The sequence below is a fragment of the Cupressus sempervirens genome, chromosome 10, assembly GCF_028749045.1.
Source record: "Cupressus sempervirens isolate cs-2001-9-10 chromosome 10, ASM2874904v1, whole genome shotgun sequence".
In the NCBI taxonomy this organism is placed as follows: Eukaryota; Viridiplantae; Streptophyta; class Pinopsida; order Cupressales; family Cupressaceae; genus Cupressus; species Cupressus sempervirens.
In genome coordinates, this window is record NC_143127.1 from 247,947,975 (window position 1) to 247,954,055 (window position 6,081).

A 6,081-nucleotide genomic window follows, 5' to 3' on the forward strand; every position below is an offset into this window, starting at 1 on the left:
CCCCTAATTTAGCTCTAAGATACTCAAAAGCATCTTTAGGTAGTTCTTTTGTAAAGATGTCAGCAATCTATTCCTTTGAGCTAACATATTCCATCCTTACTTTCTTGTCTTCCACTAATTCTCTTACATAGTGATACTTAATTACAATATGCTTTTTTTTGGCATGGATCACAAGATTCTTTGATATGTTGATGGCACTTGTGTTATCACAATAGAGTATCACAAGTTTTTTTACCTCTTCCTTCATACCTTAAAATAGATGTTTGATCCATACAATATTAGTATAGTTGATAGTAGCAACAACATATTCATCTTCTATTGTGGACTGTGAGGTACAACTTTTCTTTTTGTTAGTCCAAGTAATCAATCTTTTACCTAAGAAAAGTGCTCCTCCACTGGTGCTTTTTCTGTCATAAATATTACCTCCCCAATTTACATTAGTGTAGGATTTCAACTCAAACTTTTCACTCCTCTTGTATTCTTTTTACTCCCATCAAATGATTTTCTATTAGATTTGTAGAAAATCTTGCCACTATTCCAACAATCAATGTGATGTCTAGTCTACTATGCACAACATACTGCAACTTTCCAATCATTGATCTATACATTGACTAATTCATTTTGGTTGACTCATCATTCTTGGATAACTTATGTCTTGTTACCGTTGGTGTACTAACTAATTTTGAGTCTTCTAATCCAAATGTCTTAAGTACCTCCTTGATATATTTTGATTAGGTCACAAATATGCCATGCTTCAGTTGATGTACTTGCAATCCAACAAAAAAATTGATTTCTCCAAACATTGACATCTCAAACTCATGTTTCATTTGATCGGAAAAATCTTTGCATAGAGCATCTTTTCCTCCAAATATTATATCATCAACAAAGATTTTAGATATCAAAATATCTTTACCTTTTTCTGTCTTGATGTATATATTTTTGTTGTCATTTGTTCTCTCAAATCCTATCTTCACAAGGTATTTATGTAGTCTCTCATACCATGCTCTAGGTGCTTGTTTCAAACCATAGAGTGCTTTATGCAATTTGTAAACCATATCCTTGTTATTGTCATCAACAAATCCCTCTGGTTGTTCTATGTAGACTTCCTCTTCTAGTATTCCATTTAGAAAAAAAAACTTTACATCCATTTGGTAGACTTTGAAACCTTTATAGGAAGCATATGCAAGTACTGTTCTTACTCATTTTATTCTTGCAATAGGGGGAAATGTTTCCCTATAGCCCAGTCATTCTTCTTGTGCATAACCTTTGCAGACTAGTTTGGCCTTGTTTCTTGTTATCTCACCATTCTCATCAAGTTTGTTCCTAAAGACGCATTTGGTACCAATTACATTTTTATCAGCTAGTCTATGAACTAGGGTCTAGGTTTTGTTCTTCACAATCTAATCTATCTCCCTCTTACATAGCTTTATGCCAATTATCATCTTGTAGTGCATCTTTCACTATTTTGGGCTCAATCTTGCTCATCAGACATGATTCATTCCTTAGTCTATTCCTTCTAATTAGTCTAGCTTCATTGTCTCCAATGATTTGTTCTATAGGATGATGTCTTCTCACATACCTAGATAGTCTTAGTTCTGTCCTTCTTTCCATGTTTGGTCCTTCAGCTTCAGAGTCACTTTGCACATCACCATCTATTATTTCATTATCTCTTTCATGTATACTAATTTTAGAGTTAGAATGTGCATTTCCTTCATTCTGCAACTTGGCTTCTGAATGTAGCTTGGCATTCACTGACTGTGACTCAGCTGATACTGAAATTTATTGTTGATTCCTAACTTGGTTGACAACTTCATCTTTAGTTGGTATTCCTTTATAGAAGTATACAAAAGATCTATAATCTTCTGGTTTCTTGGACTTATGCATGCTCATCAAAATTTACATTTGCACTCTCCACAATCTTGTTAGTGTTAGTATTCAAACACTTATATGCTTTACTTCTAGTGGAGTATCCAAGAAATATGCCTTCATCACTCTTTGCATGGACCTTTCCATTTCTAGTATCTTTAAGAATATAACATTTACAACCAAATACTTTGAAATGTTTTACATTAGGTGAATGACCATACCATAGTTCAAAAGGTGTTGCATTTGTACCTTTCTTGACTTGGACTCGATTTAGGGTGTAAATAGCAGTACTTACAGATTCTCTCTAGTACTTTAGAGAAACATTTTTCTCCATCATCAAAGTTCTAGCATAGCCTATTACTGATCTATTCCTTCTTTCTACAATGCCATTTTGAGGTGGAGTTCTTGGTGTTGATGTTTGTCTCTTGATTCCTTTATCATTGCAAAATGTTTCAAATTCTTTTGATGTAAACTCTCCTCTATCTAATCTTGGGCATTTTAGAAATTTTCCTATTTCCTTCTCACTTAAACATTTGAAATGCATCAAATTTTTTCTTTAAGAACATGGTAGTCATCATCCTAGAATAGTCATCCACAAATAGCATTATGTATCTATCTCCTTGGTAGCTTTGTACTTCTATCGGGCCACATAAGTCAATATGCACTAACTCTAGTACTTCTTTAGAAGTTTAGTCTTTGCTTTTAAAAATTGACTTGGCCATCATTCCTAGTTGACATTGTTTGCACATTGATTTTTAGGCTTCTTTAGCTCATGCAAAACTCTAACTTTCTTCTTTTTGCTAATGCTAATCAGATTGTCAAAGTTAACATGAGAGAACCTTTTATGCCATAACCAAACATCATCAAGTCTAACAATAAGATAGGTTGCATCTTCTTTATCTAGGTAAAACACATTACTCCTAGTTTGTTCATCTTTTCCTATAAGATTTCCATCAGTATCATAGATTTTGGGAGTTTTGTTTCCAAATTCTACTTTGCAACCTACATTTTCTAACTATGATACACTCAAAAAATTGTAGTTCAATCCTTCAACATAGTATGTATTATCACATGAAATTTTCTTTATAATTTTAATAGAACCTTTTCCTTTGATTTGACATGGAGCATCATTTCCAAATCTAACACTATTTCCATCATACTAGGTAAAGCTAATAAACTTACTTTTGTCTCCTATTATGTGATGTGAGCACCCACTGTCTATGATCCATTTTCCATTCTTGTTCACATAGGTTAATAATGTTATTGTCTCATATTCATCTAACTTTTTCTTCATGGTTACATAGACTACCTCATCATCATTCTCATCAAAATCTTCTTCAGTAATGTAGCATATTTTGTCTTTGTCCTTGTAATCATTGCTATCATCTTCTCTTTTGTTCTATACTTGTTTCCTCCTTTGTAGTTCTTCTTCTATGTACACCTTGTAGCACTATGTCCTACTTCATTGCAATTAAAAAATATGATAGGCAACTTACCTTTGAATTTACCTTTGCCTCTATGAAATTTTCTAGCTAATAATGCTTACAATTATTCTACATCACTGGATGCATGTTTTCCTTTTCTACTCTTCTTCTTTGATTTCACTACCTCAATGTATTTTAATGTTAGCTTGGCCTTGAAAGTAGATTCAAGATTCTCAGGTTTATAGTTATCAAAATTGGACAACTCAAAAGTAGTGAGTCTCCCTACTATTCCTTCAAAAGTTAGCTGATTTTCTGGGACACACCTTAGCTCTTGGATGGCTAAAACTCTAATAGCATAGACAGGGAGCAAATTTTTAAATTATTTGCTATTGACAGTGTCATCTTCCAAATGAACAACTAGACTTCTTATTGCATTTACCACTTCTTTCATTATAGAGGCATATTGAGCATCATTCTCACCTTCCTCCATTTTCATGTCATCAAAATTTCCTCTAAGGCTTTCTCTTTTTGTTCTTTGAACATTTTGATCTCCTCCATAGATATATTATAGGGCTTTCCACATCTTGAATATAGAATCACATCCTTTGATGTCATTAAATTTAGCATAGTTGAGTGCAGAGGCAATCTCTATCATTTCCTAATTATGCTCATTCCTTTTGTTCAAATCATCTATAGTAAGGGCTCTAGCTAGATCTACATGCTCCACTCCAATTGAGGTTTTTACATAATCACCTATTGATCCAAGGTGTAGTTTCATTAGGATTTTCCATGCAGCGAAGTTATCTCTATTAAGCTTGGGAACTTCTCTTGGACATGTTGATATTCCTACTTCTAGTATCTTTAAACTAAATCAGTAGGTGGATCTGATACTAATTGTTATAAATTCTTTAGAATAATTGAGAGGGGGGGTGAATCATTTATTCAAGGTCCACATGTCCAATTAAAACTTTTTCATCAAGAAAAGTGAGCCTATTAAATTGTTCATGTATGCAAGCTTAAACTTTCTTACTTAGAAAGTTACTGTAAATCAACATGCAAGCATAACACATGAAAAATCAACACATAACATAGTGATTTACATGGAAACCCAATTTGGGAAAAACCACTAGTAATATGTTACTCAATTCTCACTCTTCTGATGTGATGCCCTATGAAAAGCTTGCCTTGTTAAAAGCTACAACATAGTGTTAAATGTGACCTAGTTAAAGGATTTAACCATGCTATTAGAAGTGGGCCTGGTTAGAGGACTTTAGAACATTCACTTGGAATGTCACCCTATTAAAGGATTTACAAATGGCTATTAAACCAAACTAAGTCCATAGGATTTTTACCCTAGCTTGCACAATTGTCAGAGAGTAACAACAAGGGCTTTTGACCTAATACAACTCACAACTTAATTTGCAGATTTTAGATCATAATTCAGCTCTTCACAATTTTCCTAGCTTTAAGTCTTTGTAGCTCTAATAGATTGACCTCCTTTCAAGCTTCATCTCCTTGAGTCTTCATGCTCGATGTACTAGTGCAATCTTCTTTCTAACCACTTATCAAAGCAACGTCTTTGTGCTCTATTCTTCCTTCTATTCTTCTCCTTGGAACCTTTTAGCAACTTTGCATTGTGGCACCCCCAACTACTCTTGCTTCTTGGCATATGACTCCTTAAATAGAAGTCTAGAATTTCTTTTCCTACTTGATTCTTCCCTCCTTTAATTTTAGTTTGAATGGATTAGGTAGGATTCATTAAATCTAACCCATATCTTACTCCTTCTAGAAACATTATGAAGAATCCTCTTGAATTCACCCAAAAATGGTTTACCTAAAATTTGGTGCCACCATCTCATCATCCTTATCCTCCATCTAGTTCAAAAAATTCAAGGTAACAAACTTATCATCTTAGATTTGGTGAATCTTGACTTTTCTAATAATATAGCAACTCATCACTATTGAAATTTTGGTGCTCAACACATACTATGTTACTTGGCATCAACTACATTTTACTGATGCTCAGCACCTACAGTGGATTCACTCAACATCCACTAAGTTTTACTGATGCTTGGAACCTATTACTTTTCTTAGCACTTGAATGTGCTTGGCTCCTTTTGGTCACTCATCACACACTAGATTTTTCATTTTCTTGGCACTAATTGAAATTTTCTCAGCTTGAACTAGCTTGCTCAACACTCGCTAATGAACTTAGTTAAGCTTTACAGAAAACCTTGTTGCAGCTTATTCTTTCAATGTTTCTAAGTGTGGCCAACCTTTGTATCATCAAGTACATTACCAATACACCATTTTACCATTGTCTTAACTGATCCTTTTATACTTTATTACAAAACCATAACTCAACCTTTCCCTTAGGTACTCTTTTTATATATTTTTGATTAAATCCTCTTTATCAATAAACTAAGTGATAGTACTTGGATCTTATAAGCAATTTTCATTCCAAAAAATAGTAGGTTTGACATCAATGAAAAAATAATGATTGAAAACATTCTTTATCAACCATCTTCCTTCTTTGCAACAATCTCCCTCTTTGATAGTATTCATTTTCAATCATATTTCCAACATTTAAGGCATCTAAGAGCCATTAATGCTCCTGGATAGGAATGTAAGAGGGTAAGCGGACACTTTTGACTTTGGCTTGGGTTAGAAAGTCTTAACCCATACTTAAATTTGTGCACGTGTTTAGGAGGGGGATTGGGTTTACCTTCGGATGGGATTAGGAGGCAAATAGGTTGGAGCTTAACGAGATAGGTTAATTAACTAGCTAAGT